We start from the raw sequence: 13476 nt of genomic DNA on the forward strand, positions 1-13476 counted from the left end.
GTCAAACATTTTGACGCTAATCCTGCAAAACACCCAGAGGCCCATTTTAACCATTGGAAGCCTCCATTTAATGCCTGCTCTGAGCAGGCATTACAAGTGGCAGTATAAAATGATGCAAAGAAATCTGACAGATTTCTTTACGTCATTTTTTTGGCCCTCCTAATGGGGGGATGTCCCCTTTGCATACATTATGCCTGGTGCAGGAATAATTTAGTGTAAAGGGTTACAAAGTGGCGTAATGCATGCATTGCTCCACTTTGTAAATATGGCGCAGTGTTTTTGGCCTTCTAACACCACATTAGTGTAAATAAAAATTGACACTAATGTGGCGTTATAATGGCACTAGGGGCTCTTAAATATGCCCCAATGGGGCATATTTGAAAAAAGTGGCTCTGCACACAGTGCTGCGCCAATTTTTCTGCGCCCCTTAGTGCCCCCCCTAACGCCACCATGTGTGCGCTGTATTTGAAATTCGGCACACCATGGTGATAGTTGGGGGACTAGCACCAGAATTTTTTACACTACTCAGGCTCTTTGCAGGATTAGCGTAAAATATTTTCATGCTAATCCTGCAAAACATGCATTGCGCAATTTTTAAATATGGCACAGCATTTTTGGCCTTCTAACGCCACATTAGCGTAAAAAACATGACGCTAATGGGGCGTTAGAATGGCGCTGGAGGCTCTTAAATATGCCCCTATATTTTATGTGGACAGCTGAGTGGATTAGTAAAGCCAGCCTTTACACGTGCTTTAAAACTCATGAATGTATGTGAAAGGAGAGTGATGGAGAGATGAGGGGCACATTTGCTGGGTGGTAGTGATTGAAATCGAGGAGGAGGGCATGGGGTGGGGGGCAAAAATAAACTGTCGCACAGGACACCACCAGTCCTAAAGCCAGCCCTGATTACAGAACTTTGACATTGCAAATCAAGTGTATTAAGAGAATGACAGGTGTGCATTTGCTTCAATTGGTGGTATAATATAATGTAGATAAATGATCAAAGTCGTTTTTTTCAGCTCCTATCACACTAACAATATACCCTTAAAAAACATTATCTTTTTTTTCAAGTTCTCAAAATGTCTTAGTACACTTTGATTAACTTTAGGCAATTGAAAATGTATTCCATTTCCACAAACAGGGTTCATTTTCACAGAATGATTCTTGTCATTTAACCTGGAGCTCTAATTTTTACTCCTACTGGGACTTCGCAGAAGGGTAGATTCATTGACAAAGCAGTTCTTCAATTCAAACTTTCTACAAAGCTTTTTTTTTTAAATGAAGTTTGTTACCTATCCCAATACACATTGGCCCTCATTTTGACTGCGGCGTTTTTTTGCCAAGAACTCTGCAGATTCTGGAAGACTGCTGTATTATGCCTACCACCGGATATCTCCACTGCCGGCGGTCGGATATCTGGCGGCATACATCACGGCAGTCGGTGGCGCTTAGGCTGTTCCACTGCCAGCACCACCACACCAGAAAAAGACCGCCCACAGAATTACAACCAGTAATGTGGTGATGGTGATGCGTGTGTGTATGCATGTGGAAAGGGGGTGGAGGTGTGTGTATGGGTGAATGTGTAATGGGTAAGGAGGGTGTGAGTGAGTGCGTCCAGGTGCATGTATGTATGGATGTAGTTGAAGGGAGGGGTTAGGGGATGGTGAGTGTATGTGTGCGTATGTGATGTGTATGGGTATGTATGCATTTCTTTGAGGGTGAATGTTGTGAGTGCATGTGTAAGTGGGGGTGTGCCTGTGTGTGATTGTGTGTGTGTGGGTGCATGCATGCATGCATGTGTGTGGAGGTGTTTGGAGGGGTATACCAGCGACAGGAGCGCAATTTCCCATCATCAGATACCTTACCACAAGCATTTTGTGGCTTTGAGACTGCCAGGAAAATGCTGGTGGTGTCCCGAGTCGGAATAACCTTGGTGGTTATCTGACTCCCGCCGGGCTGCAGGGGGTAACTTCCAGCCCGGTGGGCTGCAGTAAAGCAGTGGAACGGGATAACACAGTGGTTTGGCAGTGGCCAAACTGCCGCGGTCGTAATATGGCGATCTGCACCGCCGGTCCCGCGGCGGTGAGACTGCCACAGCCCTGGCAGTCCATGGACCTCCAGGGTCATAATGAGGGCCATAGCCCTATATTGCTTCCACAGTGGGTCACAAAACCTCATGGTACTTTGTCTACTCAATTAAATTAGAATGGGCTAGTAGATTCAAGCTCATTGTTATGACAGAATATATGGCTTGATTCACACACGTTATAAATCCGAAAATGTCCAGGCATTTGTTTTGCATTGCAGCGATTCCCAACTATTTAATTACAAGGCATGGATAAATATGTGTATGTTGGTACATGTTTTAGAAGCACCAAAGGAAACATGGGGGGTTATTCTTATTATTAGCATGTGTCTATATTTCCTAACCCTGTGTATGTTTACTTTCTGTATTTTGAGAAATCTTCATGGAATTTCATAAATATGTTTTCTCTTTTTTCTCTTCTCATGGAAAATATTTTCTTGTGCTGCATTCCTTTGTGTTGTGCACCTTGTAACAATGGGCGAATTGCATTTATTTTCCGCACTTTCCGCAGCACTTACATGTTGATCATCCAGACTTATGTTTAGACTTGTCCCCAAACGTGCAAAAGTTATAGAAAATCCATGTCAATACCTACAATTTTACACTGTTGATGTTCATCTGATTTGCACTTTCTTGACATTCTTTCGGACAGCACCCTGAGATTGAACACCAATACTTACCAAGTTGTCAGTTACAAACATTAAAGTCACTTGAGTCTTGGAATTTACACATGCGTAAGTGAGTCCTCCGCATGTAAAACCAACTTTATGTATCTAGTGTAGTGTCAGGTTTTCATGGCAGCGTTTCTGACTTTTTCTAAGCAGAAGTCTGACATACACATAAAAAAAAAAAAAGGCTTTGGGAATCAGGCAATTGAAATCATGTCCCAAAGCTTTTTGTAAACGGTGGTGCGTCTCACTACAGGCTTTGCCGTTACACCTTAATATCCAGACCTGCTTCACATTTTATGTGTATTATTTTCAGGAGTAAGACATGTATACTCGTGGAAATCAGGTAAATAAATCTTACTCTCGATACTTCATGAGTTAGTCACACCAGAGCCCGAAGTAAGATAAATCTACTTAGGAAAAGCCTTTAGTGCGCATGTGTTACTTCTGGAAACTTCTCCTGGGATATGCCTAGATATTCAGGTGTTATTCACATATATGACAAGAGTAAGGCACAATTACTCATAGAAAAGGCGTGTCAAATCAGACCTATAATCGTAGGCCTTGTTTATATGTGCACAATACTTCCTATTAAATATCTCAAATGGTGTGAAGATATAACGGATGCTCCCGCTTTCTCAGTGTTTGGGCAGAACAAAAGGAAGTGTCCACATCTGTTTTGGAAAAATAGTGTTTTTAATTGAAAATTACAAGTGTGGAAAATCGAACTTAGAATGCGCCTTCTCTGAGAAACCAACTTAGAATATCAATTTGCAAACAGCAGGCTAATGTTTGAAAGCTCAAGCAGTATTTTATTACATTGCACAGTCCATTAGAGAGACTTATTATATTTCTTGTCCCTCAAGTTATGAACTTCTCGGATTCACATTCCATCAACACATACTGCTATAAATAGGTTCACTGGGAGAGCACTCAGTAAATACTGGGTTTGAACTGCTGAGTGGCATACCGCCTGTCATTATTTTTCTTTGTTGCTACTATTTCCATGCTAAAAATTGCATTCTTATATTTAGCATTGTTCAAACGTACAGACGACTCCCTCGAGGAACAATAATAAATCTATAAACTTTACCACCCAATATGTTTCAAGAATAACTGAGTATGAGGTATACTCTCGGTAAAAGTACAGCATCGGGCTCTTTCATGATAAAGTGAATGACCACATAGTGAAAAGCAAGGTCAAAATAAGGTTAAATGATGGACGTTTAGGACTATTCTTTTATAAGCTGTGGATAATCATGGTTTGTTTATGAGGCTAAATAGAGAAAGGTTTAGTTGCGTTTTATCAGTGAGTCCATTAGTTCAAGAGAAAAACTCCCGTACTCAAAAGCATACTTTGAATGGCTCTGTCCACCTATCATCTTCAAAACTTCCAGGAAGCACCCTTAGTGACAGCTTGACCTTTAGAAGTCCAGTTAACATAACATACCATAACATAACGTAACGTAACATAACGTAATGTAACATAGCATAACATAACTTTACGTAACACAACACAACATAGCATTGCATAAGGTAAGATAAATTAGATAATATAGTATAACATAACACAGCATAACATAACATATCATAATGTGGCATTAAATGACAGCGGTTCACATTTCCTCATATCCAAACTAAACAAGGTCTGTAGGAGCACAGAAAACTCATAGGAGAAGCAAAGGAGAAAAGAGCAGATGCCAGGCCTTTATGTGCTAGGCAACGATAACATGAAGCTCCATTCCACCAGGGATCCTCAATGCATCCTTTCTTTGACACAACAGGAAGCCACGTAAACAATACTATTCTAACAATACCTCACCAGCAGATAGCCATACAGATGCACTCATGCAACAGAGGCACCTCTAGCCCCATTCACCCTAAACCTCCCTTCGATTTACTCATTTTGGACAGCTATGGTCCCACCTCAGACTCACTCTCTTCCCATTGGTTCCCCACACCCTAGCTCACCACCTTTATCTTCTTCCGGACTACCACTGACTAGCCTTCATTTCCTCTCTTCCTTGCATTCTCTTTCTCTCTTCCATGCATTATCTTTCTCTCTTCCATGCATTCCTCTGTCTACAGTGCTCCAACTGGTTTATAGTTCGAGTCACACTATGTAAATTGCAACACATACACGACCAAAGGATTTGTAATGCATCAATGTTTCCTTTTCAAATATAATTGACAAGAAGGAAAAACCCTCAGCACCTGTTTTCGTTATGACTTTAAAATACCAACTGTTTGACCACACAAATACAAGTCCAAAGCGTCACTTCTTAGAAAGATCTACCATTCATTGGTAAAGTCAATCTATTAAAGATCACTACGTTTTTGCCACACTAAGTTAAAGGGTTTATCCTCCTGGAACCAGCCTTAAAATACAACCTGAAAGCTGAAATTCTGCTACTCTACTGAACAAGTTTTCAAAAACCAACGCACCATCTCATTCTATACCAAGAAAACAAAGCATACCAAACTCTTGCTAGAGAGCTCCACTGGAACACCATCTGAAGCAAGATCAGCTTAACAACCTTGCAAAGAGTGTTCTGATATTCCTCTTCACCTCCCTGCAAGTTCACATTCCACCTTACACCCACCCCATGCTCATGAAATCATGCTCAATTATACCTTACATCAGGGATTAGTACTTTACAGGATGGTGATTCTTAAGCGCTCAAGACCCCATGCCTGGCAGGCTCTCCACCTCAGTCTTCAAAGTACTACAGACTACTCCAAGACAACACAGCGCATCAATCAAGCCATGACGAACAAAAGATACAGTGGGTCCAGAAGTGAAAATATTTCTCCATGACCATAGCTAATGTCATATCATGAGTAAATAGAGAACTATTTTACATTTTGTTGATTTGTAGAAGTTAACTACGAAGAAGGCAAGTTTGAACAATGAAGTACTGAAGATTATTGTGTATATGTTAAGGCACCTTACAGAAAAGAACATGAAACAGCAAATACATTTACAACTTCATCTGTCCCGAGACATGGAGAGACAAATGAATGCTACAAACAGCAGCGCAGATTAAGGGCGTGGGTCAAAGAGATAAGACAGAGGAGGGGCAACAGTCAGGGCAGATGCTAGTTGATTTTGTCAGTTGAAGAGTTTCTTCAGCCTGCTAGTAGAGCTTGTGGGTGTGTTAAGCAAGGTTTTGTTAAAGTGTACACATGTTGATCATAATGTGGTCTGTTGTTTCAGAAGTAGGTGTTTCTAAGGTGTCTTTGGAAGGCTGCTGTTTCAATGTTCATGTATGTCAACAGGAATGTATCTGTATTAATAGGCCAGAGCCATCATCTTTTAGGTATTCAATAAAAACAAAGAAGAAGATACAATATTAGAACATAGATTCACCATTCAATACCTAGCCAGCTACAAAAGCGAAACATGTTATTTCTGTAATATCAGTGTTCATCTATGACTAAATGTGTGAGGACTGAAAAGTGAAAAGCAAAATATGTGCATAAAATGCTGATATATCAAAATGGGCATTATGTTTTGTATACATGACTTCCTAAAATGAGCTGTACTCCAGTGTTATGAATGATTCTGATAAATCGTTGTCTGCATTTATGGATACCTGCCAGTAATCCATTTCCAAAGTAAAGTCTGAACAAGATTAGTGCTTGTACGAATGGTGCAGTGATCTTTTCCATTGTTATATCTTTTTATCTACTGGGATAGAGCTCTTTGCCTGCTTTCTTCAAGGGAGTGAATTTCGGAATCCAATAAGCGATTACAAAACTTTGCCATTAAGATTATAGTGGGCATGAGCACATTTAATTGCAGTATGTTGAATATTTCTAGATGGAAAAATACAAAAAAAGAGGAGAATGGGAGCAGAATCTCTGTTTTGGGTTTCGTTTAAATGGTGTTGTGAATGTCATATCTGAATTGCTGTCAGGCACTCAATTCTCAACTTATTCTTCTTCTGCACTTTAAAATCTAATAGTGTGGTACACATTATGGTTTGCAAAGGAAAAAAGTGTGTGGGCTAGGTTAGCCTTAAAGGGACAACTAATGACATTTTATCAAATGCCTACTTCATATGTGAAATTATTTGCGGATCGGTGTGCTCTGTAGGGATACCTAATTATATTCCAACAAAGGCATTCTTCATATCTTCAGTTGTTAAAGGCATTGTTGCCAAAATAAAAAGAATCAACATAAAATGCTACTAACTATCCCCATAAAGATCTTTTGGATATACAATAGAAATGTAATAATTTCTTTAGCCAGTGTTACAAGGGGGGTAGTATTATTTAAAATGTATCTAGCACACCCAGAGATGTTTTGATGTCGTAAATATAATCAGAGTGAAAGAGGAATTAAATTGAGATAGAGAAGGGTATTAATCTTCCAAAATGATATAAACAGATGAACCTAAACGAGTCAGTCAGAGTGTGACAGCACAGAATAGGTTACTGTAAATGCCTGAATAGATGCATCTGATGTTTTTTCTTGAAAGCCAACAGAGGTGTTCATTTTCTGGGGTTCATATGATGAGAGTTCTCTGTGGATAGAGATGCACTGGAAAAGTTTGTTTGTGATTGAACTCTTGAACGTGGGAACTTACGGTAGCAAGGGATTTTTACTTCTCAAACCTCTAGAACCTTCTGGAATAGTGATAAGGGCAGTCATGCAGGATGAAGTATTGTAATGGATAGCTTTATGGGCAAGGATGCAAATTTTTACTTGGACTTTGGCTGCAATAGGTTTCCTGTAGCAGTCACAGAGAATCAGTGTGATGTGGTTGTACTTTTTGCATAGTGAACAATCTTGGCTGCTGAACATGGACAGCGTTGAGAAGGCTGTGCAAAAGAGGGAAACTCCATACATAATAGTTTTACAATTATCACCATTATCCATGTTGTGCAGTGTATCCTCCGTCACATATATGTGTCTGTTTCTAGGGCTATTTTAGTGCTCTTCTCCCCTCGAATGTTGCAGTATGTCACACAACTTGTTTGTTAGGATATATATTTATTGTCTTTGTTAGATAGTAAGATAGTTCTGATGTGATGGACATAGCTCAAATAACACTGCTACTGGATCTAATGATCCAGTATAGAAGCTATGCAGTTCTACAAGGGGTTTCCTTGAACTACCCAAGCCCACCATTTATTTACAATTGTGAGAAGAATGTGCTAAGGTAGTTTCACCAAAGGGACTGATGCTGTTTAAACATATTTGCTTCAACATGGATGAAGCTGTGGGAACTGTAAAGTAGATGGACGGTCTTATTTTTTGCAAATGTTCTTTCTAGGGTCTAGAATAAAAGTGAGGAGTTAACCAGCCAAACAACAGTAGTTTTTAACTGGAATCACTGTAATAAGTACATTGATTTAATTTTTGATTTCCTTGGTAAGGGCATAGAAGAATTCAGGAAATTCTTGAAATTTTAGGAAAAATTGAGAATTTCTATGTGGGGGCTAGTTTCAACCCTTAATGAATAATCTGAAAGATTTTTTCTATAGAAGATTGCTGTTTTATCAATTCGTATCTGTAGGTCATTGATAAGGTTGGTTTCACCTAATTAGCGCCATCCCACATTCAATATCCTGAGGAATGTTTTGCTGTCAGAATATGTGGCTTATGATAGAGGTACCAGAGACAAGTGTGCTGAGAGCCACCCATGATGTTCACTATAATTTCATGTCCATTTACTCAACATAATCAGATAAAGCTAGGCAGCTGCCAGAGTTACAAACATTGATATTTGCTACTACCAAACAGAACTGGCCACCTTATACCACTGAACCGAAATAGCATCCACTTGGAACATATATAATATGGAGCTAAAAAATATATTGTTGAAAATTAGCCTTTTGGCAATTTATGTACCTTAACAACTATCTTTAATACAGAAACTTCAATGGCTTATTTTAAGGTATTACCATCTTGTTCAGAAAACAGGGCTGTATGTGGTAATTCAAAATATGTAACCACTAGACTAGGTTGTGGATCACAGAACATGTCTATGAACTTGACCCAAAACTATGACAGAGGGCCTGCGAATTTCATAATTAAAGAACAAATAGAAAAATTCCTTATTTCTGATCACATTAAGAGATCGATTCAGTACATTATATACCCATGTATGTTGGGGATTTATTTAGTTGAAATCTAGGTATTAGGCAACAGAATATACTGTACATGGTAAATAAAGATGCCCTCGAAGCACAGTAGGGACAATTGCGGGTTGCAAAACTCCATGTCAATCATTATTTGTTTGTGTTACTTTAGCTTTACTCACATATTCAGCAATGATAAAGTAGAAGTTAAAAAAGTGGGATACAAATTAAAGAATAGTATAATACTTTTATATTAAGTGTGATAAAGTTACTTTTAACAGGTGCACATGTTGGCAACATCAATTCTGCCGATTTCTTCATCTCAAACCGCCCTTTTTTTAGATGTGATATTCTGTGTCTATGTGGATCAAACATATTGACTGAGTAGGCCTGATTCACACAGGTATTGACACATTTAAGCTCAAACTAGATGCACAAAGAACCGCATCTGCAAATGAAAAATCAGTTTTGTGAGTGAAAGAATCAAGAGTGGTGAAATGTTGTCATCTAATTGGGATTTGTTCCCACAAAATCACTGCCAATAGGATGGCATTTCCATGTGAGTAAATGTATTTCTTTTTGGATGTTCCTCATTGGTTACTATTAGTGAACACCCACTACCTTGGAGGTTTACGAGTTACCATCAAGCCTTTTCAGGTAGTTTCCCACCCTGTAGAAGTTTGAAATGTTTTTGCACAGGGAAAAGTAATTACCCACTGGAGAAACATAAATATATTTTGAAGTTGACATACAGTATTTCTTCATTTTCTTGCATTTGTTAATATATGCCTGTTACATTGCCATACATGTAAATGGTTATACTTCTGAGTACTCCTAGGAATTTGAGACTACTGCACTTTTGAATATATGGTTTGTACTTTCCTAACCGCTGTATTTACTTTACATTTTTATTTGATATTTGCGATTTCCAGCAAACGTGTTGGTTACAACTATTTTACCAAACAGAAACACAATGTAGTGTTCCTTGAGATGGCAATTGAGCATGTATGTATCATATATAGTCTTATTTAAACCTTTCTGAGAAAGAAAAGTGTTCAGTAATCGTTTGGCAGTAATGTACGCCTCTACTAGCCCGCTCCAGTTTAGAGCCTCCAAAAAATAAATAAAAGAGCTCACCTAGGAATGGTAAATTGGGCACATTTTTGAGGAAGAATTTGGGGTGATCTACCACTCGTTAAAATACACCTGGGAGTATGTTAGGTACAGTACTTTTCCAGCTTGGTAATTTGTGGGTGTTACACACAAATAACTAACCAGCCAAAAATGTTGTAATGGTTTCGAAATAGTTCTGGTTGTTGTTATTGTTGACGACTTTTTCGAAAGGCTCTGTGGGATGGATTACTGCCCTTCCTCTGAGTCAATTGTGATTCTATTATGTGTAGATCTTCGGTCAGTAGAATGAGTGGAAGTGCTGCTCTAATGTGAATGTGTGAACACTAAAGAGTTATTTGATAAAGGTTGATTTTGATTTGTAAGTATATACCTTGTAGGGCTAATCTACGTGTGTAGGAGGTAGCTACTAGTTGTGTTGGGGGGTAATGTTAATTGAAAAACAAAATTGTTTCTGTTCTTAGTGGAGTCTGTTTTATCATTTTATTCCTTTCAAAATGGAATAGAAAATATTTGGCTCAAAAAGTTAGTTGAATAACCTTGGTTGTTTCGGGAATGTCTTTGGTCACATGCTGGGTATTAAAATACACAGTATATATCTCCTGTGAATATTTGCTTTCACGTGGACTGAATAGCGGTTAAACTAACATTTACTTTTTTTTTTTATAAAAGACAAAAACATTATTTTTAGTTTCAGGAGCAATAATGAAATCATTCCTTATCTCCCGGTCAGGTGAGTAGATGCCCTTCTTATTATAGAAGACAGATCCATCCGTCTTCCTTGCCACTGTTCTAAGAGCCCTGATTTAAGCCGGGCAAATCTATAGCGTGGCGCGTTGCCTCATTTCCCCTGTGCAGCCAAACCTCTCTCTCTTACTAAAGCAAATGTTCGTAGAATGGATGTAATGATTTAAAAGCTCTAATTTTATTAAGTCTCAAAGCATAACCACCATCCACGCTGATTCTAATGTAATTCTGTAAACAGTTTTTACAGAGATGTGGCCAATTTGTTTCAGGAAACCAGTGATGGCATCAAAATGCTTGCAAATTATTAGCACTTAGTCTGAAACCTTTGGAGGCCTAATAATGCATTGCCTCTGTCTGAGTGATAACAAGCACACCACAATCCCCCCTGTCTGTTGTCCTCTGCCTGCTTCATAGTCATACAGATTTTTTATATGCTCGGCTACTTCCAACTTTTGTAATGTAGAAGATGCTGAGTTCTGCTTTGCAGCATGTCGGCCCATCCAATGATGTTAAAGAGTAACAATATGTCTGATCACTGCCATTATAAAAATATTCATTCTGGTATTCCATATCAAAATGCACCCTTTTTATTTTGTGCAAAAGACCCACCTTTTATTTCAGTTAAATTTACAAACATTTTGCTGTGATTTATTTTCAGTACAACTGGTTTATTCCTAACTTCCTGCAGTAAGCTAGGAGTAGTATATGATTAAGTCCTACCTACTCACTGCAAAATCTTTATGAATTATAACCCGGGTAACTATGTGCAGGTAGATAACGACAGAAAGTGGACTCGTGATTCAATATTTGGCACTTTTTTTCATACGTACGTATGAACCAGCTAGATAGTAAATAACAGGTGCATAAGTTGAGTGGTATAGGCTGTCATCGTGGGGTAGTCAGTAATCCTGATTTTGGGCTGAAATTGAAATGTTCACCTGATCCAGTATATGCTGAGAAAAAGTCAAGAAACGTATGAGTCTTTGCGGGACCTGTTATTTAAAAAACACAAGTCCTGCCACTTGCACACATAGTAATTGGAATCTGTCACTACTACCAAACACATAACTGTTTCGACTAGAGCTGCATATGGGCCCACAGATGGTGCCCAAACACTGGGGTCTCACCCGTTCAAAGAGCCTCTTTTAATGAGGAACTCTGTTTAGCATGGATTGAGCTTTAGGTAGTTTACCTTCCTAAACCAGACTATAGCTGCTAATAGATTTCTGATTTCTTCTTCTCTAATGTGAAGAACATATTTTTATCATCTGCGTTAATCCAATATGCCAATCAAAGCTGCAGGTAAGCCGGCCACGTAAATATTGGACAGTAATGGGGAAAGCTTGGAACCTTGAAGAACCTCCCATAACACCAATTTAGTATCAAAGGTGAAAGAGACAAACCGCACTTTGATCTCTTTGTCAAAAATGAAGTTATCATTCTTAAGACTACTTCTATATTTTCTTGAAAAGTTTGTATAGGGGATGCTGGTGGTTGGTTGTGTTGAATGCAGCTGGCACGTCTAGTTAGATCAGAATGGCAACGCCACCTTTATCCTCAGTTGACCGGAGATAATCTAAGGTAATCACTGCCAAGTCCCCTGGTCGGGGGGGAAAGACAGCATAAAAAGAGACCTGAAGCCTAATGTTCTTGGGTATAAATGCATAGTGCTTCGGTAATATCAACCTCTGGAATTATCTACTCTACATTACTGGTTATTCTGGGGGTTATAATTATAAATCATAATGAGGTCCATAATGCTGTACAGAGTATGTTTACAATCGGTAGTAAATTGCTAAATAAATGCATGTAAAATAACATAACTCTTAGTGAATGATTGTTCACATTTTCGAGGCAGTGCAAAAACTTCGACAAATGAGGAAGTGGAACTGTTTGTCTCTTTATTGGGGCCACGGCTGGCCTCATTTACAGGATGATTGGTTGGTAGAGAATTTCCTGATACTTAATTATTGCTTAATACCTACTTACCAAAAAATGTCTCTTTCTATTAGTATGCAATAGAAAGTATTAATGTATTGGGTGATGGTTTATGTTAAAAACTGAAGAATATACCTTCTCAGAGATTGTATTTCCTTAAATATCATGCAGTGATACCCTCCCATGAGAGATAACTGTCAGGCCTCCTCTTGTTCAAAAGAAAGGCTAGCCAAATCACGAATGAGAGAATTATAATCAGCTACTTAAACCGGGTTGGGACAACACACACTCCAATGAGATCCAAGAGACCATTATGAGCTATTCACATCTCTGTCCAGCTCTAATGATAAAGCCTCTTACTGTCAATCGAGACAAAGTAAAAATAGCCCCTGTCTGTAGAGACAAGATGGAAGGAGAGCGTCTGACGGCAGAGACGATGTAAATGATAACTTCTGAATGCGTATAAAGACAAAGAGAACGTATATCCTCTGACCAGAGGGACATATAAAATAATACAATTGGCTAGCAAAACATAGAAAGGGATAGTATTTGCCTGTTGGGACATAAGGAAAGGAATAACATCTGATAGACGTACTGCAAGATAGCCTGTGAATAGAGAGGCATATAGAAGGATAGACTATGACTGTCTTCAGAGGCAAAATAAAGGGTTGCCTCTGGTTACACACAGGAGCAAAAGTAAAGGATAGCCTGCAACAGTCTAGGGAGACAAAAGAAAAGATAGCCTTTGACTCTCTATAATAATAAAAGGATAGGACAGCTTCAGACTATCTTTGGATATAAAAAGGAGAAAATAAC

General features: G+C 38.7%; 1 protein-coding gene across 1 annotated transcript in view; it reads left to right on the forward strand.

Annotated features, from left to right (window-relative positions):
- Positions 1-13476, forward strand: part of SIAH3 (siah E3 ubiquitin protein ligase family member 3) — a 401123-nt gene that overhangs the window by 58430 nt on the left and 329217 nt on the right. The window lies entirely within an intron of this gene.

The sequence above is a fragment of the Pleurodeles waltl genome, chromosome 8 (genome assembly GCF_031143425.1).
Source record: "Pleurodeles waltl isolate 20211129_DDA chromosome 8, aPleWal1.hap1.20221129, whole genome shotgun sequence".
NCBI lineage: Eukaryota > Metazoa > Chordata > Amphibia > Caudata > Salamandridae > Pleurodeles > Pleurodeles waltl.